The following is a 26,469-nucleotide window of genomic DNA, read 5'->3' on the forward strand; positions in this document are numbered from 1 at the left end:
TAAACTGGGATAGTTGGCAAGTATGAGGCAGCTGCTTTGGGCCCCACTACAATGATGGGGCCCAGGGCAGCTGCCCCTTTTGCCCTGCCTTAAAAACGGTCCTGATGGAGTCCCTAGCCTAAATTTAGTGCTGTTGATAGTTCTGCTGTCCCCAGATTCTCCCCAAGCTCAGTGTTATTGTTTGATTTGCCTGCTGTTGGAGAATGTCCCTGACAATAGTGTGGGAAGATATAATAATCTGAATATTTATGTCTCCATGGTAAACCACTAAGCCCTTGTACACACGGTCGGAGATTCCGACAACCAAATCCGTTGGATATTGTCCGACGGATTTTGTCAGACGGATTTTGTCCGAAACTGTTGCATACACACGGTCGGACAAAGTTGTCGGAAAATCCGACGTGATGACGTTATTTCGTTACGACGGGACTACGTTCACGCTAGTAGCCAATAGCTTTGGTGTAGGAATTTGATCTGAGCATGCGTGGCACTTTTGTCCAATCGGAATTCTCTACACATGATCGGAGTATGTCCAATCGGAGCATTTTGTCTGAAAATTTTATCAACAAGTTGGAAAACTTGGTCCGTCGGATACTCAGATGGAAACAGTCCGATGTAGACCACACACAGTCGGAATATCCGACAAAACGGTCCAATCGGACACATTGCGTCGGAATCTTTGACCGTGTGTACAAGGGCTAAGAGGTTTATTGCCAATGGTATAAACATTTGGAGTGACCTTGGAAAGCTCTCTTGCCTTCAAAACTCTGCCTGAAGAGGGTGTGTTGCTGTGTTTGCCCACCCTCCCAGGCTTGCTGACTAAGGGAGATGTTCTGTACTAGAGAGAGTTCCAAGCCTGAAGCTTTCTGTTAACCTGCTGGAGGGTATATACAGAAAAAGAGCAAAAAGGTGATTGCCTTGATTGGAGAACCAGGGGGGAAACTTTGTCTACTGAAGAGTGTCCTTGAGAGCTGGGTAGAAGTGATTGGCAGTGGACATTGAAGGAAGTTCTGGTGGCTCATCCAAGGAGTGTGTTGAATCCTATAAGTGTGTTGATTGAAATTGCTCTACAGTCTGAATAATGCCAGTCTGGCGTCAAGGTTCCTTTTCTGTGTTGACTGTGAGTGGTAATACAGGTTCTGCATATTTATAGTATTTTTGGGTATCTTGTGCCCTAATCCAAAGATCCCCTGCTGATCACAGCAGGCAGTGTACAGAGCCCACTCTGCTCTATGGGTGGCCAGTCATAAAAGGACTCTGGTGTCCATTTACACCCAACTGCCTCCGATCTGTTCCACCTACAAAGAAGAGGACAAATCCCCTTCTGTTTGTTTTTTGTGGATCAGATCGGTGGTGGCCGGATGTAAATGGACACAAGTCCATTTACACCCTCCAGTCCATAGTGTTGAATGGACTGTCCAATCAAGCCTCCCTGAAAAGCCTGAAAAGCTGAAAAGCTGACAGGCAGACCTGATTGGAAAAGGGGCCTATGATTTCCAAACTTCTTATGTGGTCCCCAAGGTAATTAAGTAAAAGCTTCCAAAAAGGACATGGGTGGCAAATAATACTCACCAATTGCATTCTATTATACATCTTTAAATGGAAGCTGTCCATGAACCATTAATTTCAACAACAACTTTCCCAGTAGATTATCCGCTTCCAGACTGCCGCACGAACATTTGCGTTGGCAGAATGGCACGGACAGGTAAATGGGCGTACAGGTACGCCACTTTAAATTTGCCACCCTGTGGTCACCTGTATGACCCTGCCGCAAGCTGCATGAGTGTGATCGCGGATCCCACGGACATCGGGTACATCGGGTCCCACAGACATCGAGACACCCACGATCGTCTCATGGAGAGGTAGAACGGGCAACTGCTGATGTCATTTCCCCATTCTGCCTAGAGACACTGACACTGATCCCAGCTCCCTTTTTTTCAATGAACACAAACCATTCTTCAATTGGATGAGCTGGAGAGGGAGAATGCAGAGAATGCTTTGAATTTATTCAGAAAATGTAAAGCATGTTCTGAATGGAGCCTGTGCCGAGCTGCAGACCCCCCCCCCCCCCCGTGTTCAGGATACATTAGGGTCGCTGCTCGACATGTAATCTGGAAGGTAGTGGATATCACTGGAGTAGCTGTATCTACTTTAGGGATTTCCAGCCTCCAGTGGCATTAGCCAAGCTGGACCACTGTAACTATGTATAAAATATTCACGGGATAGCGCAAAGTAGCAATATAACCATACAAATAAAGAGTATGACAACACTAATAAGTTTAAATGGTCAGAAACTGGCCACATTGTTTATTTAAGGGTAACTCAGATTTAATAACAATAACCAAACCTAAATCTCTGCATATTAAAATTTTCATACACCTCAAATTAACAAATACAACAAATCAAATATTGCTGTCCACCCAGACTAAACTGGATGACAAACCCCACTAAACAACAACGTGACATAGGGAAGGGAGGGTGGGAGCATGGTCCCTTCCTCTTCAGGTGGCTGGCAGCGTGAGGGAAAAATCCTGTTTATAAAGGCTCCAGAACAGCGCAAATGCAGGCTCGCCAAAAAGCACCAATTAGCTACTTGTTACTGTGGGAGAAAACTGAGGGAGAAACCAATAGCAACCTGAAAAAGAGAGAGGAAAAGGAAAACAGGGCAAAAACGCCCTTTGTATTCTCCCGTGAGGGTCCCTGCTTATTGCAAGGGACCCGGACACGGGATAGCATAAAGTAGTAATATAACCATACAAATACGGAGTCTGACAACACCAATAAGTTCAAATGGTCATAAACTGGCCACAGTGTTTATTTAAGGGAAATGTTTAATAATTACAATAACTTATATCTCTCCATATAAAAATTTTCATATGCCTCAAATTAGCAAATAAATCAAATTGAATACCGCTGTCCATCCAGACTAGACTGGATGACAATCCCCACCAGCCTAGGCCAGGCGTGAAGCAACTGGCTGAGGCTCCCCAAAAAACACTGTGCCTCGCACAACAACATTTTGTAAACTCATGGTAAATATTTCCAAATCAATATTGGATTAATGTACTAAATCCGGTCTATATAGACCTGGGATAAATCCCTCCAAATCAAAGTGACGATATGAAAAACCATTTGACTGGATCAAAGGATTATGAATTGTTCGACTTCAACTGTCTATGTATTTTGTCTAAATAGATCAATATTCCCACAGGGGACAAAAGTAGTCTGGGTACCATTTCAGAAAAGGCCAAAATGGTAAGCGAAAACAGGACTTTAAAGGAGTATAGCTCCTGTTTAATTTTGCAAAGAAGGTCCCAGGTTTTAACTTTGCCCAGGTAATTTGCCCCGGCATGGATTATGATCAAATCTGCATTGGCCCATATACTAGATAAAGGAATTAGAACATTCTTTAAATTTCTCCATCTTAAGCCCTGATACCTTGCCAAAAAATTAGAAATGCATTTTCATTTAAACCAAGAGTCTCAGAATAATTCCTGGATGCTGCTCTCTTCTGGGCCCAATATATAAAAGACAATCCAAAACCTAATTTATGAAGGACCTGAGAAATAAAAATAATTGATAGTTAAATCTGGACGAATGTAAATCTTACATCTGTTACTATCCCATCGACCCAGTCTCTAAAGTTTATCAGTAGAAAAACCCAAGGAGCTAGCTAATGTGGCAGCCCCTATCCTAAATGAGTGGGAGGAGAAGTAAAAACATGAAAGGCCAAGATGCTTAAGGCAAGAGAGAGGACAGAAGAAAATTAGCATCTGGTAAGAGGGGACAGATCCGAATGAATAAAAAGAGAGCCACTAAAGGAAGGTCTCATTGCAGGAACATTTAAAATATTGGCGACTGGGCAAATGTTAATATTAGGAGATCTGTATAAGGGGATAAAGCGACCTTTACCAGCTTGATCAGATTTAGACCTTCTAATAAAAAGCTTTACTGCTTTAACAAAAATTGACACATCACTGTCCAATTCTCCAATTCTTAAGATGCCACAAAAATGCAATAGAAAAGACTGATATAAACAGAATAGGGGAGAAAAAGATGATTTCCAAAGCCGATATTTATTTTCTCAGCAACTCAATAGAAATAGGTCTCCTACCATCATTACCTGGGTGAAAACGCCTGAAACCTTTAAGCACCTGACAAACCGGAAAGAAGGAAGACAGCAGAGGGAGACCAAAAAATCCAAGAAAAAACAAAGGTTTAGGTGAAACTAAAGCCCCATACACACTATTGGTTTTTCTGCTGAGATTTTCCTTCAGATTTACCAAAGCCATATAGTATGAGGTCAAGCCTTAGGAGTTTCAATTTGTATGCAATCAGGCAGGCCCTTGCACTACATGGTTTTGGTAAACCTGAAGGAAAAACTCAGCAGAAAAACTGATAGTGTGTATGGGGCTTTAGGATGAAAATGGGCCTGCAATTCTGCCCCCATTCCTTTCTTTTTCAATTTTTTTCTGTTACAACATCTAGATGGTAAAACACTGATCGTAAGTTCTTAACTATTACACAACCTTCACTGGAAAAAACAGAAACCAAAAGTTTATATTGTCCTACATTAAAGCCAAAGCACACACCTTTATGAAAGAAATTATGTGGGGAGCTGGGTGGCTTATTCTGAAAGAATGGCTTCTGAGGAAGCATTAGGTTCATTCACAAGCCTACATCCTTAATTCCCCAGTGTAATGAGGGGTGTACCGATAATTTTTGGAAAAAACTATCATTGTACAATTTTACAAGGTTTTTCATGTTACAACCAAAAACCTAAATGTATTTTATTGGGATTTTATGTGATAGACCAACACAAAGTGGCACATAATTATGTAGTGGAAGGAAAATGATAAATGATTTTCAAAATCTTTTACAAATAAATATGTGAAAAGTGTGGCCTGCATTTGTATTCAGCCCCCCTGAATTAATACTTTGTAGGACCACTTTTTGCTGCAAATATAGCTGAAAGCCTTTTTGGGTATGTCTCTACCAGCTTTGCACATTTAGAGAGTGGCATTTTTGCCCATTCTTCTTTGCAAAATACTGTATTTTCTGGCGTATAAGACTACCTTTTACACTTAAAAAAAATTCCCAAAAATCTGGAGTCGTCTTATACACCGGGTATACAATGCTGCCCAGTGGATGTCAGCCCCCAAATGTCTGCTAATACTGTATGTGGCTTCAGCTACAAACAGTATACGCCATTGAGCCAATCCCGCCGAGCGATGTATTCTATTAATGAATACAGAGCCTGCTTGGATTGGAGTAACAACCTCTGCCAATCCGAGCAGGCTACATAGAGTGGCTTTGAGAGAGAGCGAGGCAAGGGCTGATGATGCTACAGCCTCTGCCAATCCAAGCAGGCGTTGTATTCATTAAAATAATACACCGCTCACCATACTTCCCTGGGTAAATCCATTCACTGATCTCCTACTACTATACATCCTGCTGTTTGCCTTTGAGGTCCCAGGCACCCAAGAGGGACAGGTAAATCTGGGACATATGACAGGGGGGTTATTAAATGCATTTTGGTGGACAATTCCCATAGAATGTAACCCAAAAGTGGTATAGGTTTGGTTAGTAAAAAATTCTACTTTCCAGAGTTGTGGCATTCAATAGATCTCTTTGTGTTTATTATTGTTTGATTTACTTTATGACATATCACAGCATGGCGGATGAGTAGTTGGCATTCTTGCTTTGTGTTTTTTAATGGTTCTACTGTTTTTTTTTAAATGGTGTTGCCTCAGAAGGGGGGTAGTCTTATACCGCGAGTATTGCCCAAAACCTATGTTTTCACTTGAACAATAGGGGGTCGTCTTATACGCCCAGTCGCCTTATACGCCGGCAAATACGGTAGCTCAAGCTATGTCAGATTGGAAGAAGAAGTCTGTGAACAGCAATTTTCAAGTATTGCCACAGATTCTCAAATGGATTTAGGTCTGGACTTTGATTGGGCCTATTTTAACACATGAATATGCTTTGATCTAAACAATGCCATTGTAGCTCTAGCTGTATGTTTAGGATCGTTGTCCTGCTGGAAGGTGAACCTCTACCCCAGTCTCAAGTCTTTTGCAGACTATAACAGGTTTTCTTCTAAGATTGCCTGGTATTTGGCTCCATCCATCTTCCTATCAACTCTGACCAGTTTTCCTGTCCATGCTGAAGAAAAGAATCTCCACAACACGATGCTGACACCACCATGTTTCAAAGTGGGGATGGTGTGTTCAGGGTAATGTGAATTGTTAGTTTTCTGATACAAATAGCGTTTTGCTTTTAGGCCAAACAGTTCAATTTCAATCTCATCTGACCAGAGCACAGTCTTCCACGTGTTTGCTGTGTCCCCCACATTACTTTTTTGCAAACTGAAAACAGAACTTCTTATGGCTTTCTTTCAACAATGGCTGTCGTCTTGCCACTCTTCCATAAAGGCCAGATTTGTGGAATGCATGACTAATAGTTGTCCTGTGGATAGATTCTCACACCTGAGCTGTGGATCTCTGCAGCTCCTCCACAGTTACCATGGGCCTCTTGGCTGCTTCTCTGAATAATGCTCTCCTTGCCCAGCCGGTCAGTTTAGGTGGACGGCCATGTCTTAGTAGGTTTGCAGTTGTGGCATACTCTTTCCATTTTCTGATGATGAATTGAACAGTGCTCTGTGAGATGTTCAAAGCTTGGGATATTTATATAACCTAACCCTGCTCTAAACTTCTCCATAACTTTATCCCTGTCTGGTGTGTTTCTTGGCTTCATGATACTGTTTGCTCACTAAGATTCTCTAACAAACCTCTGAGGGCTTCACAGAACAGCTGTATTTATACTGAGATTAAATTACACACAGGTGGACTCTATTTACTAATTATGTGACTTCTTAAGGTAATTTGTTCTACTAGAGTTTAGTTAGGGGTATCAGAGTAAAGAGGGCTGAATACAAATGCATGCCACACTTTTGAGATATATTTTATTGTAAACATTTTGGAAAACCATATATCCTTTTCCTTCCATTTCACAATCATATGCCACTTTGTGTTGCTCTATCACATAAAATCCCAATAAAATACTTTAAGGTTTAGGTTGTAACATGACAAAATGTGGAAAATGTCTAGGGGTATGAATACTTTTTCAAGGCACTGTATAAACAATAAGCTATCAACCAATACTGAAACGTCCTCAGTAAAGCTCTTCTCCTAGCTTCTTCCAATCAGCCCTCATCTTTCTTATCTAATTTTGAAAGAAATTCTTTAGACAAAGGCAACAATGACAATATGCCAACATAGTCACATTTTCAAATGTTCTCCTTAACTGAAGAAGATAGGTGAAAACCTAATGGTGACATTTCACAAGGAAGCGCTTCTTTCATACAGGATTTGGCTATAATTGACTTAGGCAGGATTATTGGAAGATTCACAGGGCTAGGTTGTAGTGAAATAACAGATTCCCTGTAGATTGGAGCGGTCTGGCTGTTAACCGCGTGTGAATGCTTAGTATTATTCAACAGAGTACAAGCCGACTTAGAAACATTAGTGCTATGCTGGGTATGAGCATTGTCCCATACTGAACCAATATTTCAAGAATCATAAGAAACATTGGCCATGGGGGCAGTGTTAATACTACCTCCAATAGGTAACGTGTTTCTAAACCTAATATTCGATTGTGCATCCTGCAGTGTGCCAAAAGCAAAGCATTTTGTAAAGTGCCAATAGGTTGTGCACCCTGAAATGCACCAAACGATTGTGCACCTTGCAGAGCACCAATGGGCTGTATATTTAGTAATGCACCAATATGATGTATACCTTGCGGTTCACCAAAAACGTGTGCGCCTTGTAATGCACCAATAGGTTGTACACCTTGAGGTGTACAAATAGCTTGTGCACCTTGTAAAGCACCAACAGACTGTGCGCTTTCAAAAGCACTAAGAGACTGTGCACCTTGTAGGGCTCCCAGAGATTGTGTGCCTAGTAGTGCACAAAGAAGTTGTGCATTCTGTAGTGTATCCAAGTAGGGTGCACCCTGCACTATGCCAGTAGGTTGACTTAATTCAGAAAGGTGAGGAAAGTATCCAGTCCTAGTAGATTGTGATATATTAGAAAACCCCTGGTTCTTTTCTTGTACATTTGTCAATGAAAAGGTTGAAGGATTGCAAACAGTATTAGGCTCTTTAAAGCGGAGGTCCACCCTAAAGTGGACCTTCCACTCATTGGAATCCTCTCCCCCTCTGGCGCCACAATTGGCACCTTTCAGGGGGGAGGGGGGTGCAGGTACCTGTACAGTACAGGTATCTGCACCCACTTCCGGGATAGCTCTCTGCGGAAAGGGGCGTAGATTACGCCCCTTTCCCAAAGTCCCCCGCTGCCTGCTGGGAAACATACAGATCCCAGAGGCAGCGGGTCCATCCTTATTGCGCAGTGCGACTCGCGCATGCGCAGTAGGGAACCGGAAAATGAAGCCGAAAGGCTCCACTTCCTGATTCCCATACCCAAGATGGCGGCGGCAGCACCCGAGAGACGATCGAGAGATCGGCTTCGGGTGCCGACATCGCGGGCGCGCTGGGCGGGTAAGTGTCCTTATTTTAAAAGTCAGCAGCTGCAGTATTTGTAGCTGCTGGCTTTAAAAAAAAAAAACGGCGGAACTCCCGGCGGACTCCCGCTTTAACAGAAGATAAGGGAATCTCACCAGACATAGGGGTTGGATTTTTGCCAAGTTCTTCTGTGTCAGCAGAGGTGCCTGGCTGCTGAATATTCTCTGAGGAGGAAGATGCAGGATTCCTGGGACCTCTGGACCGGGATCAACGGCTACTGCTGTCATTTCTATTGTATGGGGAGGCAGGGGCATCCTTCGTCTGTCTTCTACCTCTCATTACAGTGGGGCAAGAGCTGCTTAGTGCAGAGTCATGGGCTCCTTGTACCTTGGGAAAAGGCTGAGTTGGCAGGAGGAGGAGGAGAAACTGCAGATGGGTCTTCTCCCAAGCACTGCTTGAGCCACTCCTCACCCCAGAGCTCTCAGTCTTCTCTATTAGCCGGGCAGGTAAGGTTTTCATGATGCCAGGGACTGTGGTCCATTCCTCTTCAGGGGGCTGGCAGCGTGAGGGAAGAAGCCAGTTTATAAAAGCTCCAGAATGGCACAAATGCAGGCCCACCCAAAAACAACAATTAGCTGCATGTTGCTGTGGGAGAAAACTGAGGGAGAAACCAACAGCAACCTGAAAGAGAGAGGAAAAGGAGAACAGGGCAAACATGCCATTATGTACTCTCCCATGAGGGTCCCTGCTTATTGCAAGGGACCTGGATATTCTTAAAAATATTCTTTAAGTTGATGCAAAGGAATTTAACTATTGAATATTTTCTAAAAGCTAACAATAAAATACTAACAATGCATGCATTGTTGCAACTATACATGTCCTGCACTGTCCTATTAGTCTGTTGCCTAGGTACGAACCAGTAAATAAAGACTTTCGAAAATGGTGTACAAAATACAGTAAGTATGGACTAGGAGAGCTTTTAATATGTACCCTCAGGATTATATAACTTGAGAACATGGATTCAGAGTACAAATACAGACAATGTATATCACATCATGTCCCGGACATTGCCTCTGTATCTCTGACAATAAATTCTTCTCCTAAAAGCTTCAAATTCCTTATTAAATAAATATGACATATATATGCTCTTATTCTGCACAAGATACACATTTCTGCACAGAACCAGCAGGCAAAATCTGCAACGTTGTGGGTAGAGGCATGCAAATCACCACCTTTTCACCTTGGGCTGGAAAGAATTCTATGAAGATTGATGGAATCCCACAGCCATTGTTAAACAGACACAGGCACAACTGCAGTGTCATAAAAAGAGATTGGGTGCTGTTTTTGTTTTTTTGAGACTAGAGAAACATGAAAAAGCTTTCTGGAAGATGAAGTTATTAAAGAGAGGGAACATCGCAGTGTTGTAACTGGTCAATTTGTCAAGGAATTTAATGTGTCCCAAAAGCTAATAGGGTGTGTCGTAAATGTAGAAAAGATTATTTACAGGAACATGTTTGCGGGAGCCATAGAATCTGATGAATGCCTCTGTTTGCCAATCTAACGTTTTCAAGTGAGGCATGCCAATGACATCTCTCACATAAATTTTCGGCTGCATAAAAAAATAGTTTTGAGGTATAATCATTTCTTATCCTTAATTAACTAGCATATGGCTTTTACAAATCTAGGTCCAGAATAGGGATTGTCATATTCTAACATAGTTGCAGTTTTCAGAATATACTTAGCCAAATGTATACAGCCAGGAGATATAACACTCAAACAATCTGTTCAAGTCTGTTTAAGTGGTCCGTACATAAAAATCACTCACTGACTTGGTTGGAACTGGGATCACAATTTCCACATTCTGCAGCCAAGAAAGAAAAAAAAGAAGTATGAAAAGTTACAACACTACTTAGGGTCTCAATGAATCCACAGATACATTTATTTTCAATAACCAGTAAGGTACTGAATGCAATATAAACCCATAGCCTTTACATTTAATGGCTTTTCTGAGTTTTAATCCATTTGTATTTAAAGCTGAAATCTAGCCAGATATAAAAAGCACAAATTAAACTGAGAACCAACAATGTATTATGTTGCAGCTTACCCATACTTAGATGTGATGGCTGCATTCCTTTTCTTTTTTCAGTCTTCTTTCCCGTTTATTATCACCTGGTGATCCAGCCAGCAAGTCTGTTATTTTTTTAACCTTCTTTTAACACACCAAAATGTCCAGGCAAAGTAGAAGTTAAAGTGACTCTAAAGCCTTAAAGGGTAACTCCCGAATAAAATAGCAAATAAAGAAAAAAAATATAAACGTATACAGTCGTATTGTAATTGAATGTTAACAAAAAATGACTGTTCTTTATCAATCTGAAGCTCTGTCATTTTCTGAGAGTGTGTAAAGAATGCCCCACAGAAACATAATTTCCTGTTTGTGTGATTGCTCACCCATTTTCCCAGAAGTCTGCACTAAGATACAGGTTTCCGTCATCCCCTGCAACAAAAATGCAATTTTTGGTGAGATACTTTTAACAAGCCCAGCAGATTTCCTCATTTGAGCCTTGCAGGTGCACAGCTGATTGATAATTATGAAACCCCTCCCATTAGACTCACTAGGCACAGGGGTACAGATAAACACACATGGATTTCTTCAGAATAGCAAAAGGTAGGAAGCTGCAACAAAGTTTGTTAAAATCCTTGTAATGTACATAGATCACCCGGAGGGGAATGTTTTTTTTCTCAACAAAAGTGGAGTTACACTTTAAGGTTTTTCACCTTAATGCATTCTATGCATTAAGGTGAAAAACCTTCTGGGCTGCAGCTCCCCCCTAGACCCCCACCCCCTCTTTTTTCTCACTGGAGTCCAATCTGATCCAGCGATGTGCGCGAGTGCAGTGGCTCCAGCTGCTGTCGCTCTCCTCAATGAACAGATTGATAGCAGCAGGAGCCATCAAAAGCTGTGACACAGGTGTCGAATCCCACTGTCTGTGTCGATGGATGCTGGCGTGGGGCCAAAGAAAAAGAGGATCAGGGCTGCTCTGTGCAAAACCATTGCATAGAGCAGGTAAGTACAGGCAAGCTTATTTTTTTATTAAAAATTGAACATTTAGTACCACTTTAAAGAATTGAAATAAACCATTTACCACTGACAGGGGTACTTACAATAGTTGGCTTTTATTCATTTATGTAAGATCCTTATCACAAATGAAGAAAAAACCTTAACTGCTTAAAACATGTTAGCTGAAATTCAGATTAATTTGTTATTCAAGTTCATATTTTATACTAGAACATCTAAAACTACTCTATTCCTAGATTGACAATACTGCTGTCCAATGGTGTCTCAGTTGCTCCTACATCCAAAATGGAGACACCCTAAGGCAGTGATGGCGAACCTTGGCACCCCAGATGTTTTGGAACTACATTTCCCATGATGCTCAACCACACTGCAGAGTGCAACAGCATCATGGGAAATGAAGTTTGAAAACATCTGGGGTGCCAAGGTTCGCCATCCCTGCCCTAAGGCAAGAAGTGTGTTACTGGCTGAATCACCAGGTGGAATCAAAGAGAAAAAAGCCTAAAAAGGCAAAAAGTTTGCAGTAACCACATTTAAGAACTAATAAGCTGCAATATATTCCATTTTTGTTTTTGGGGTTATTACCGCTTTAATGCAGTTCTTTAATCATAAATTCATAATTAATTGTATTTTTTAAACGCAAACAGTACACACACCTGAATTAGACCTGAAAAAAAGAAGCAGAACAAGTTGCTAATCAGTTTATGCGCTGACAAAAAGCATTCTGATAGAAAGAGAGAGGAGAGTGACAGAGAGATGGACTGTCATAAGCTGCAGATCCAGGATAAAGAAGTGGATTGAATGATGCTGGCCTTCAAAAAGAGAACATCTAGTAGCTGAAAAATGTACTGCAGGAGGAAATCTCTTTCTTGAAGGTACAATAAATACAGCAACAGTGTGTAGCGTTACTCCCACAGGTGTTCCTTGGTAATTTGGGTTCTCTGTTCTGCTTCTCAACTCCAAGAACATCCTCAGCCCATCCTACACACCTGGCTGAATTGAAAATAATTGCAAACACTTATAAGAACATAAGTATAGATACATTTAACGCAGCTTTGATTTAGCACCAGTAAATAGACACAAGATCATTTAGTAATAAATTAACTGAATGTATTGGTATGGTTTAGAATAAATTGTGTTTTGAGCATAAATTAACAAACAGAACGTAGATTCAGATAGAGTCTGCTAGACAGTATAATCAATAATTGAGTTCCGTAACACTAAACTGGGATTAACCCATAAAAGTTAGCTATAAACAGTGCATATAAGTATTAACGGCAATGTGAATAATAATACTATAACTAGTCTAGAGTGCAATCTAGGAGAATGGCTAGGGTATGGTGCAATTTTTCCCAAGAGGTACCTCTTGGCATAAGCACTAGGTGAGGGTCTCTGTGTAAGAGCTGGGACAGTCTATAGTAATAACTCTCCAGCTGGCTGTAGTTGGGGCCCAGTTGTACTGTTAATGCATAAGAATACTCCCAGTGAAGCCAGGCAGGCAACAATAGGGCTACACGATGGCTGTATGTCAGTGCCTAAAGGGCTTAGTCTCTCTAACATCAGATATTAAATCCCCATAGCAGCAGCTCCCTATCTGGTCAGACACAGCGATTAGTCCACTATCTGCTCTGCACCCAGGTGATGCTGGCTGTTGGCACACCTGGACTCAACACCCTGCATCCTGCTCAGACCATCATTATGCAGCAGTGGTGGTGCACACCAAACAGTGATGCTCACTCTCTGTGCTCCCTCATTGCAAGAGCCAGCTGTGTCCTGTGCAGCATGAAAAAATGCAGCCCTTTCCCCTCCTCCTGACAATCTCCGTCTGGAAAATGCAGTTCAATAAAAGACCACAGTATGGCTCCCTTCCTGAACTTCACTTAACTTCCCCCCATTCCACTATAGCAGGGATATCCAATTAGCGTACCTCCAGCTGTTGCAAAACTACAAGTCCCATCATGCCTCTACCTCTGGGTGTCATGCTTGTGGCTGTCACAGTCTTGCTATGCCTCATGGGACTTGTAGTTCTGCAACAGCTGGAGGTCTGCTGATTGCATATCCCTGCACTATAGGCAGCATAGAGGTCTATAGAACCCCTTGACTTCCTAGCTCCCCCTGCTGTTGGGAGGTAGACAGTGAGATGAATCAGCATATCATTTCAGTGATAGTGTAAAGAGCCACTGCAAGCTGTCATAATTTCATCATAGTCAAGTACCTGACTACAAGTGGTTTTGTTATTTTCTCTTCTATTAGGCTATTAGTTTTTATTTTGATATTTTTGGCTGGATTTCTGCTTCAAGTCAAAACTAAACAATAACCAGAACACATGACAAAGTTTGACAATTTTTTGTTTCATGGTAAATGTTAGATTTCTCCCTTTTTCTTTTTTAGAACAGATAACATTCTTTCGGCAGGTCAAGCCAGTTTCTTTACAATTGTATTCTTTACTTTGGAAATGTTCTGTATAGTTGCCCCCTTACAAATAAACTTTTTAATGTGGGCAAAAAGCTTCTCAAAATTTCACAAACACTTGATCCAAATAGGCAGTACAAAAGATCTATAAATAAAACATGGAAAACAAGGCCTCCTTCCACTTTCTTAGCGCTCCGGAGCTTAAATTTTATTACCAACACACTAATTCCCGCCCCCCCCGCTGTCTGCTGGGACACACACAGATCCCAGGCGATATCGGGGAGCAGTTAGGATGTGCAGCGTGACTCATGCATGAGCAGTAGGGAACCGAAAAGTGAAGACGCAAAAGCTTCATTTCCTGATTCCCTCACCGAGGATGGCGGTGGCAGCTGCCGAGAGCTGAGCAATTGATCGGCTTCGACACAGGATGTGGTCCTAATGCTGGATAGTACTAGTGCACCTCACACCAAGATCCTCCAAAACGTGCATCACACTCCCCTTAGGCCCCATTCACACCTAAGCATAGCGTTTTCAGGCAGAAAATCGTGTGATTTTACCACGTTTTCTACAGCGTTTTGGTGTTTTGGAGTGAAGCTACAAAACACTCAGGTGTGAATGGGGCCTTAGGGGTTCTCACTCACCAGATGTAAGCATAAAAACAGCCTTTCTTATGCCAAGAAGTACGCCATCGACATCATAAGTTGGATCATAACCACCAATCACCTCCGTGGCTACTCGGGTAGATAGGAAAAACACTCCACATTGCGTGATTCCATTTACCGTTTATTGTCACCAACTTCAAAAAATAACAGTTTCCAAAATCTTCCAATAGATAAAACGTATAAAAAAGAGTGTACTAAATAGCATTACTAACAGCTCTTAATAGCAGTGGGACAGTCACCATGAAAACACAGTGGCTGCTGGTTACTTCTGGTTTGTCCCTTCCTAGCTGTGAAACGCGAAACACCACTTCTGGCCGCCGTAAGGTCATGTCCTCACACCTTTACATCTGGTGAGGGAGAACCCCCTAAGGGGAGTGTGACACAGGTTTTGGAGGATCTTGGCGTGTGGTGCACTAGTACTATCCAGCATTAGGACCACTGCACAAAAGACCTAATTAAATAAGAACTATAGACGAACAGCAATTTTAATTGTTTTTATCTGGATTAGTATTTTTGTCCACTCAGTTCCTAAGATTTACACAACTCTGTCACACAGGCTAGCCTGTCTGGCAGGGCAGGAATCACTTCACTGCTGCAGGCCTTGCCCTTCCCAGTGCCTGACTGATCAATGAGTTTATCTCTCTGCCACTCTGCTCTCTTCTCCTATCAGCATGCTTCTTATTAGCACATGAGCAATACAGCACAATTGGCTCCCTCTCCCAGTCTGAGTGCTGCTGTATATGGATGGCAGGAGGCTGATTCTAGGTCAAATTAAGGTGCCAACACTGCTTGCATTTAAACACATATACAGTATGTAGCACTGACTCCCAAATCACCTTGATTTGCGTCTAGGGGGTTCCCGTGGTAGATTGCCCAAGAACTATAGAGACTGATGACAGATCCACTTAAAGGGATTTTTATTTGCAAAACGTAGTTAAAGCGGGATTCCACCCTAAAGCGGAACCTCCGCTGATCGGAACCCCCCCCTCCGGTGTCACAATTGACACCTTTCAGGGGGGAGGGGGGTGGAGATACCTGTCAAAGACAGGTATTTTCACCCACTTCCGGGCATAGAATCCCACGGGAGTCTACGCCATTTCCTGCCCTGCCGCGCTGTCTGCTGGGGCACACACGGGTCCCAGTGACAGCGCGGAGATTTCCTATTGTGCAGCGCGGCTCGCGCATGCGCAGTAGGGAACCGGGAAGTGAAGCCGATTCGCTTCACTTCCTGATTCCCTCACCTAGAATGGCGGCGGCAGCAGCCGAGGCCCGAGCGGTCGATCGGCCTCGGCTGCCGGCATCGCTGGAACCCGGGACAGGTGAGTCTCCATTTATTAAAAGTCAGCAGCTGTAGTATTTATAGCTGCTGGCTTTTAATATTTTTTTTGGGCGGAATCCCTCTTTAACAGTCTCTCAGTAGAGGATCAGAGGGTTTAGGTGAAAAGTCCAGGTCAAAGACAGTATAGGAAAACTCTCTTACTTTGAATAAATCCAGAGAATAGCCATTCACAGCTGGATCCTAACCCCAATTGGATAGTCCTTTTCTCACCAGGCCTAACAGCCAACAGGGTGCTTGAGTCAGGAACAAGTCTCTGCCACAGACTTTATTATAGAACACGTGTAAGGAAACTTGAAAACTTGTAGAACGCTCGTGTGGTACCAGTATCTTGCAGCCGATCGGTCGATACTGCGCAAGATTTGATTCGCTTAGGTCCTTCAGCTTTACCAGGCTCTTGTTGAGAAGCCAACCCTTGCATGGCCTTCTCCCGAAGAGTCCTCCCCTGGATAACTTCAAAGTTGCTGGACCTCTCCACAACCCGAGACGGCACCGGACCACCTCCGAATCCCTCCTTTAGTTTCCTCGCCTCGGGCTAGCCAGCCCCGAGATGTAAAGTCGGGTGGATCCGCACCCCAGGCCATAGGCATCCTGGGGGCTGGTCAGGAGGACCAGGACCATGCAGTCAGAACATACTTCTGGACCGGAACCCCCGAAACACGTGACATCCGCATCTTAAGTACCCTCTCCCAGAAGGCACAACAAGAGTGACACTCCCACTGGGCTGGCTCCGAGAGAAAGCAACCTTAAAGCACCCAACCAGACTGTGTTACCATGCCTGCCAGAAGTGATAGTGCCCTCTATGGCCAGGCAGAACATTCTGTAGTCTAGTCAGACTGATGCTGAGGTCAAAATTTGAAGTAATTAAACCCAAACCAAACTAAGGTTTAGATTAAACATTACATTTCAAAAACACATAGCGCGTTCTCTTCAGGAGCCGGCGCTACAAGTATAAACTACATATATGTATACATCAGTAATGATGTATTAAAACAAAACGACAGGACTGCTCAATTTGTGTCTTTTATATCTACCTGCAGGTGAATATAAACTGTTTCCAAAATGCAGATTATAAAAAACATAGGTTTTTGTTGCATATATTTGCAAATAAATATGAAGTTGCACTGTCACACCAAGACTATACAAAATGCGGTCCCTTACTTTAGAAAACAAAGTGTTTTTTTTTAGATAATAACAAGTTTAAGTATTTTTCACACAGTAACTTCAACAAGACTCTAAATCAATAGTAGTACAATTGCCAATTACCTAGAAATCCTTGTCCTTAAAAAACTTAACATTTGATCTAAAAACAATCACTTTGAAATTCCTGCCAAGATACAAACATGAGCCATCTGGCTGTAAGAAGAAACCTACCCTTCCTCAATGTGCTATCATCCCTAATCTTGCTGGACCTTTACATGCGGTATGGCAGGAATATCTGGGCCTGAATGACATGTTTGAATATACGCCGCTCAATTACATCATGGATAGGAGTATATGAAACGTCATCCAGGGAATTACAGTATCCATTACATGCATGAGTAACAGAAGAGCTATGTGATTTTTAATAACAAAGGACCAGCACATTATTTTTAAACACTTCCATCGATTTTATAGGTAAAACTGTTTAAAGAGGAACTGCGGTCTGCTCACATAATATGTAACAAAAACCTCTTTGCCATTCTGAAGCTTCCCTTCAACCACTTTGCATATTATTTTATATATACTGTGATTCTGTACTTGCCGAATATGCTGCAGAAATCTCCCTCCACTGAGTCTGGCTGCATCCATTTTTAAAACTGCTGCCTGTTCACTTCCTGGATTTACACAGACACACAGAGGCACACCTCCAGCTCTGCAGCCCTGCAGCTCCCATTGGCCCTCTTATGATTCATCCCCCCTCCCTTCCTGGCAATCTCTTACAAGAGTGAGAGAGAGAGAGCTGTGCATGATGTCATAAGCCTAGGCTATATAAGGCTGCATAAGGTATGCACTGGCATAAAAAAAATGTTTTACTGTCCAAAGTTTAACCCCTTCCCGCCGAGCGTACGCAGATGTGCGTACTCGGCTTCCGGGGAGTATACCGGGATGATGCCCGCACCTGCAGGCATCATCCCGGTACCGTTTTTTTCAGCAGGCGATTGGCTATCCAGGAAACTAATAAATAATAATAAATGCAATAGGGACAGAAAAGATTATAAGGATAATGTGGTTTTTAAATGGCAGGTATCTTTTGATAATTCTGGCCCACTACCACCTAGGGTTGATATGAGTTTACAACCCCTCGCCAACCATGATATGGGAGCAAGGGTTGCCGATCCTTATTCTTTACGGGGGCCCCCACGTCAGGCTTCTCCAGCCCATGTCGGACGATGGAGGGGGTTCACAAGCACAGCCACATCCTTATCTGAATAGGGGATGGGGTGGTAGGGGTAATCCAAACTACCATCAGCATTCAACCCCAGTTGGCCCTCCCCCACCCTGGCGGTTTAGGGGGGAAAAACCTTTTTCTCAAGGCAAAAAAACTTTTTTTCAAGGCAGAAACAGAAGTAGAGATATGAGACCCCCCCCCCCCCCCCGGACGTGAGGGATGTAGGGTCTAATTATAGAGTTGAGACCTCCAATAGATACGCTCCCCTCACGAGTGAGGTTGTTAGGCATCCCGGACCTTCTAGTAGTTATGATGGGTCACAACCACCATATGCCCATCCCTCAGGAGGTAATTAATACCAACAGGGTTTTCAGGAAGGAACACGGGGGGGACACAAAAGAAATGGGGACACAAGAGAGGGTGCAGAGGGGGTAAACGTCTTCACGCCAAAAAGGAGAAGGACATAGATAGCAGTGGTATCCTCAACCTTAGTACCAAAGAGCTATCAAAGGAGGAATTACAGACTCTTAGTAAAGGCCTGAAGTTTGTACCTCCACGTAATCTTTATAAGTTTCAGACTTTTATTGACATTCAAAAGTATACGTGTAAATTAAACATAAAAAGGTACATCATGAGTAATCCCACTCGACAACTAGCTAGGGAACCAACAATGATCGTCCATTCAGGTCTGTCAAATGCCTCTCTGTTTAATCCTCCTAATAATATGGTACCCAATATAAATGTCTTTCGTGATTTGGTTGTGAAAGACTTAAATGACTTGAAGCTGAAACCAGTCCAACCTGCACGGGTTTTTAAGGCAGGATTGGACTCATTATGTAACAGGAAGGATATAGTGGTTCGTTCGGCGGACAAAGGGGGCGCGATAGTAAGCCTTGATAAAGAAATGTACACCAATGAGATGACTAGGATTTTATCCGACCCTGATACTTATTCCCCATTACCTATGGACCCCACCATAAAGTTTAAACATGAATTAAAAGAGCTCATAAATAAAGGATTTGATATGGGCATCCTAAACAAAAAGGAGAAAGATTTTTTGGTTCCCCTGGCGCCACGTTTGCCAGTCATTTATTCATTGCCAAAGATTCATAAGTCTTTGGACAATCCACCAGGGCGGCCCATCATCATTGGTATTGACTCTGTAACCTCCCGTATAGGGAAATATATAGATGGTTATCTACAACCACTGGTGATGGGCACCCCGTCTTTTTTGAGCGACACTAAACATGTCATTAATATTTTACAATCTGTGGAATGGAAATCCACTTACCTGTTGGTTACTGCTGATGTAGCCTCGTTATATACGGCTATCTCCCATCAGCTGGGCTACGATGCAGTACAATTTTTTTTTAGCTCAGAACAATAAGATTTCAGTCACTCAGCGCAATTTCATTTTAGAATTGCTTCTCTTTGCCATGACACATAATCATTTCTGGCATGTTGGAGCCCATTTTTTGCAGGTAAAGGGGTTGGCCATGGGAGCTAAGTTTGCTCCCAGCATGGCCAACCTCTTTATGGCAAAATGGGAGGAGGATATTGTTTTAGGTAACAGGCCTCCAGAGTTGGTGGCCTGGAAAAGGTTCATTGATGATATCCTGTTCATTTGGGATGGTGACAGTTTATCTGCGGAGCTTTTTCTATCCCATCTGAACAGTAATGATCGAGGTATAGTCCTCAGTCACGTTTTGAGTCCTAACAATATCCAATTTTTGGATTTAAACATTTCTATTCTGGAAAATAAAATAGTTACCACCACGTTTTTCAAAAAAAACGATAGGAATAGCTACATTCCTCTAGACTCTTGCCATCATAAATCATGGCTGTCAGCCGTTCCGAAGGGACAATTTTTGCTCTTAAAGCGCAATTGTACCATTCCTGATGACTTCTTTAGGGAGGCATCAATCCTCAAAAAGAGATTTGTGGCCAAGGGTTATGATGGTGATTCTCTAGATTCTATCATAGTGGAGGTCGGTAATAGGGATTGTCAATCTTTATTAGCTGATAAGTAACCTAAAACTGAAGATGTTGACAATTATGGCCTAGCTTTTATTAAAACATTCTCCAGTCAACATTGGGCTATTAAAAGGATTATAAAGAAACATCGGCCAGTCATAAAAAATGATCGTGTTCTAGGCCCTTTGTTATCAGATAGGCCAAATGTTATTTTTAGGGGTACCACCAGTCTGAGGAACATGATTGCTCCTAATGCCCCGGACCCCCCTAAGAGACCTACCTTTTTTGGAGATTTAAAAGGTTTTTTTCCGTGTGGAAAGTGTAGAGCCTGTAAGTTGAACACATCACGAGGGAGGAGATTTACGGAATTCACCTCGCATTGTACGGGGCTTACATATCCCATTCAAACTTTTATTACATGCTCCACTAAGTGTGTTGTGTACCTTCTTAGGTGTCCATGCGGCTTAGAATATGTGGGACGCACAGTTCGTATGCTACATATATGTCTGGGTGAGCACATAACCAACATTTGCAAAGGTTTTGATAAGCACAACGTGAGTAAGCATTATGATTTGAAACATAATCGTGACCCAAGGGGTACCACTTTTTTAGCAATTGAGAAATATGTACCTCATTGGCGTGGCAGTAATGCTAAGCGTACTATTTCAAGAGCTGAAACTAATTGGATACATAAATTGGGGACGCATATTCCTGGGGGACTCAATGTTGAGTGGGACATCAACTGTTTTATTAATAATGGTTGAGGTCCCTCTCTTTGGTCCGTCCCAGTGGTTGTGTTTATCAAATGTAGACTGGATATATAGGTTGCTTGTACTTTGATGATTAAGCTATATGGAATCAGACACTATATATATATATATATATATATATTTTGTAATATTTCTTGTAATGTCAGTTGTATTTCATTATTGCATAAAAAAATTGTCATGTTTCCTTTTATTTTTTGTGTTCCATTTTTTTACTAGGCTATTTTGTAAATAGACTATTGGCAATGTTCAGCAATTCAAATATTTTGTATACCACATTTTTAAGAATTTAAAAACATTTAGACATTAAAGTATAACTAAAGGCAACATTTTTGTTTTTAAGTTTTGGATAGAGTGGAGAGGGATTAGAACCCCTGTCAGTTTTTATTGCTGTCTGTGTCCCTGTTATTCCCCTCTCATTTGCCCTGTTTACCATATTCATTGAAGTAAAAGAAAATCCCCCAAATCCCCAGAAAAGTAAAAAAAATCCCCAGAAAAGTAATGGAGGGGAAATCTTCCAATGGGGACACTAGTTCTGATGTCCTGGGGGTCCCCAAGAAATCCACTTAACAAAGTGTTTGTTAAATTACTTCCAGCCCCTCTATTAGAGCCTGGCTTATCACACTATATAATTCATTTCTGAAAATGATTGTTGTAAATACCTATTTAGAGATATCTTTAGGCCGGTAGCCTGACTCCCCGCCGCTTTAGAGCTCCGATACATGGCTTCTGCGGGAGGGGCCAAGATCTCCCTCTGATGTCAGCCAGGAGATCATGTGGTCGCTTAGTCCCTCCTGCGGAAGCCCTGTCTTGGAGAAGTAAAGCAGCCACGAGTCACATGACCTGCCTGAAGGTAGCTCTAAATAGGTATTTACAACGCTCATTTTTAGAAATTACTTACATAGTGTGGTATGCCACGCTCTAATAGAGGGGCTGGCAGTGACGATTGTAGGTTTTTTATTTTTAATAATTGTGGCAGGGGGCAGGGCAGAGACAGAGACACAGAGAGGGAGCTGACAGGTAAGGAGGAGGGGATAAAGGGGAAAAAGGAGAGCAGAGAGGACAGCTGCGCATTCTGACCACAGTAGCCCTGATTTTCGTGGTCAGTTCAGAGGGGGGATACAGGAAGTGGCAGGTTCAGGGAGGTTTTCTTACAGTTTAGAGGGGGCAGATTACACAGCACAAGCACTATGTTGTTTAATCTGCTTTAAGGGACCAGGATAACAATTTATTTATTTTTTGGGTTAACAAACACTTTAATTTGTTTGGCTATGGGACATGAAAGGAAGGGAAATCTCTGCAATGGGATACAATGGATATAAAAAAACGGACAGGGGTTATAACCCTCCCTTACTCTATCCAAAATAAAAATAAAAAAAGTTTTGCCTATAGCTCTACTTTAAGAAAATGTTGAAGACCAAAAAAAAAACTAAATTACAACTTAAAGTGATTGTAAAGTCTTGTGTTTTTCCTATAAAAATAACAAACATGTTATACTTACCTGCTCTGTGCAGTGGTTTTGCACAGAGCAGCCCAGAACCTTCTGTTCTCAAGTTCCTCTTCTGCGCCCCTGGTCCCTCCCTCCTGTCAAATGCCCCCACAGCAAGCAGATTGCTATGGGGGCACTTGAGCTGAGTCATAGCTCCGTATGTCCATTTAGACACGGAACAGCAGCCCGGTCCCGTCCCCTCTCTCCTGAATGTCTAACTGACGTTGACAGAAAAGGGAGCCAATGGCACCACTGCTGTGTCTCCCAATCAGGAGGGAGAGTCTTGGATGGCCGAGACACTCGTGGACATCGCTGGACAAAGATGGGGCTCAGGTAAGTATTGGGGGGCTGAGAGGGGCTGCTGCACTCAGAAGGTTTTTTATCTGAATGCATAGAATGCATTCAGATTAAAACCTGTCTGCCTTTACAACCCCCTTAATCTACAGAAATGTGCCATTACTATTTAAATGATGATGTCAGCACGAAGGGGTGGCATGTATCAAAGCAAACTGGGTCTTATTTCTCATCATGGGTGAGAAAATCAATGTCCTGATTGGTGTTGGTAAAAACGACCAATCAGGCTCTTTATTTGCTTTTACTAGAAGAAATATAAAACGGCTTGAGGGGCTAACAATGCACAATGGCAGAAAAAAGATACAAGCAAATCTACCTGGAGATAATGTGAGAATGTTAAAGGAAACTTCTTCTGAGAGAAATATGGACAATGCTTTCGATCAACTTGGGTTCATTCAGCCTGCCCATACATGTTTCAAATTTCGGCCGGTTCCTGCTGAACCAGCCAAGATTCAAACCATCTATGGCCAGCTTAAGTTATCCAGTTTAGATGCATTCAAATCTAACCCAGATCTAGCTAATTCGGAGGACATCAGAAGAAGATAAAGATTTAGAAGCTGGCCTCATGTATTGTATGTTAATGGTGGGAAAAACAGGGAATCCCCAGCCATGTAAGCAAAAGGGTGGAACGGTGGTGACATAACTGACCATATATGACCATATTGTTCCAGTAATGTCACCACATCCCTGCTACCTTGTATATAAATCTAAAGACAGACCAGGAGAACTGTTATGAATGTGGAATGTGATGCCACTCGATGATTGAGTTCACTGGTTCCTAGCAATAACGACCCTTCAGGCAATGCTTATTTGGGCAGCATGCTTGGCAGAGTAAATACCTGTGACAACAAGCATAATAAATGGCAAATATCAGTTGCAATATTAACACATTGCAAACAATATAGTATCAAAATGAATTTTGCAGGGTACCCAAAACCTGGCTTAAATGGGAAAAGTCCACACCTTCTAGGCCTTGACTTATGAAGGAGTCCTAAATAATGTATATGTGTAGTGTATACACTCATGGGCTAAAAGTCACAGTCCCTCTTAATCCCCTTCCACTGGCTAGTGTTATACCAGTTGGTGGCTGGCGTTGGGGCACAAAACTGTGTTGGAGTGCTTTCAGTCCTGGCTTCAGTTCTTCTCTCTCCTTTCTGTGCTCTCACAAGCTTGGCTGTGAGCAGCGGGGGCTATTGGCTCCTTCTGCTGTTAGTCAAATCATGTGAGGAGAGAGTTGGGGGGTGGGACAGAGCCATATTGTGTGTGTCTATAGATGCACACAGCCTGGCTCGGTATCGAGCTAGCAGGAATGCTTCCATAGCAAGCGGCTTGCTATGGGGGCACTCAGAGAAGGGTTGGAGCCAAGAGTGCCTGTTGAGGACCTCAGAAAAGAAGGTTTGGGGCTGCTCTGTACAAAAACATTACACAGAGCAGCTAAATATATGATGTTTACTTCTTTTTTTTTTTTTTGAGCCTTTAAAATCACTGTGAGGGAGATGGTAGTGGCTCTGATCACTGTGCGTCAAGTCCCCTCCAACTTCTCAATAGATCCATCTGCTTCGGAACACACAACCGGCACCCTCTTAGCAATCCTTTGGCAACAGCAGTCTCTCAATAAGTGCAGCAGCAAATCCCCAATTCCGCAACACTGTGTCACGCCAGCACTCACGGTGTCACCCCAGCATCAGAAACAGGCTACACACAGCACATTTTGCCTTGCCTTCTACGTTGAAAACTAACCCTGGGCTTTCCAGTCCTTTTCCTCCTCTCAGCAGTACTGTTCCTCTCTGGAACTTGTAGCCCCACACAGTCACTTCCTGGATAGGGGCTTCCTTCATGGGACTACTTTTGCAATCAGCCGTCTCTTGCTCCAGCAGTCAATGGGCCACTTCCTCCTCCCATGACTGCAAGTACAGCCATGTACTTTCCTGTGATGTCCCAGGCAGCGGGCAGACCCGGCATGTCCCAGGCATGCAGCCTTCTCAGTGCCCTCTCTGCCTCCTTTTCTGATCCCATGTGGCTATTCTGTTCACTCGCAGCCCAGAAAGAGAGAGGCCTCAGCTTCAGCGGTTGGCACTGTGACAGCCTGCCCTGTATGGCAGCCTTGACACAGGGCTGCAGTTGGGCTACAGATCTAAGAAGATCAAATGGTTCCTTTTGTTTATTAAGAGCAGATCACGATACAGCTCAGCGATCCATGGTGACAAATAAGCCCAATACAGACTGAATCCAGTTTGAAAGAACCAATCCTCGTATCACTGAATCATTCCTTTATAAGGAAACCTTACAACTTTTGGTGAATATAAATATGTAATACTGATATTGTGCGACTTGATTTCATTTTATTTATTTGTTGAAAGAAACAAATTTTCAACATTTTCACAGTACTTTACAAGCATAATGGCCCTTGATTTACCTTTTCTGTTGACAGGGAAAAAGACATAGCTATATATACATCTGAATAGAGATGTATTGTGCACATTAGAACAGTTATAAAATGATTCTTCATTTCACTGGCAGATATTGTAATACTAAATGCTCTTATGTAGATGGGAAATGCATTGTTGCTTATCATAGCTTTGATAGATCTTATAGAGCTTTAAAGCTCATACATCTATAATTTAAACCATAGATATTATATTCACAGCTCCAGCATAGTGTCTGCTTTACAGTTTAGGTGTTTCTTTCCAGGATGTGCTGGATGGCAGCTGTAAGTCACCAAATAAAACATGAAAAGTTCAGAACATATTAAAACACAAATACAAATTATACGTTATATTTCATTTATATTAATCTTTAGGAGGGCATTTCAACAGCGGCAATTTCATTGAATATATGGCAATTGCACTGGACTGGATTAAAACAGCACCAAAAAGATGTTCATCTCCAAACTCACAAAGCTCAAAGGAAAAAAAAACTGTGTATGAATTGGCAACAATTTTGATTATGTATAGTATTTCAGTACTACTGCAGGTTATACACACTGCAATGAATGTCCTTTTTATATTATGTTGTAAAACAGATAATTCTTAACCAACCTACAAGAGCCCACATAATTTGACAAGTATTCTTTAAGCTTGTGGCTATTTTTTACATTAACCAACACTACTAGATTGCCAGTGTAAGAGGCATTCTGTCATTGGCCCATTCAGGACATGCATAGTTTATAATGTAAGACTATTTGTTATGTAGTTTCTCCTTTTCACCAGAAGATGCTGACCTTTCCTTCCTAAACATGGGGAGACACAGAGGACACTGGGAAAAAGAGTTTCAGGAAGTGATACGGGGAGTGTGTGGGGAGGGGGGAAGGTAGGCTGAGGTGGCTCACAGAGCGATGGAGACTAAGCCCAAAAAAAAATCCACTTTGCTGTGCCACAGATGGGAAACACCAGAGAGGTGACAGGAGTCTGTCTCTGGAGATGAAGTGATAAGATTGATTGGGTTGTGCCAGCCGGGGACACCTGAAGAAGGAGAGAGAGAGAGAGAGAGAGAGAGAGAGAGAGAGACATG

Source organism: Lithobates pipiens, unplaced genomic scaffold (genome assembly GCF_037356315.1).
Source record: "Lithobates pipiens isolate NorthernLeopardFrog02 unplaced genomic scaffold, aLitPip1_a1.2 Scaffold_19, whole genome shotgun sequence".
Taxonomy (NCBI): Eukaryota; Metazoa; Chordata; class Amphibia; order Anura; family Ranidae; genus Lithobates; species Lithobates pipiens.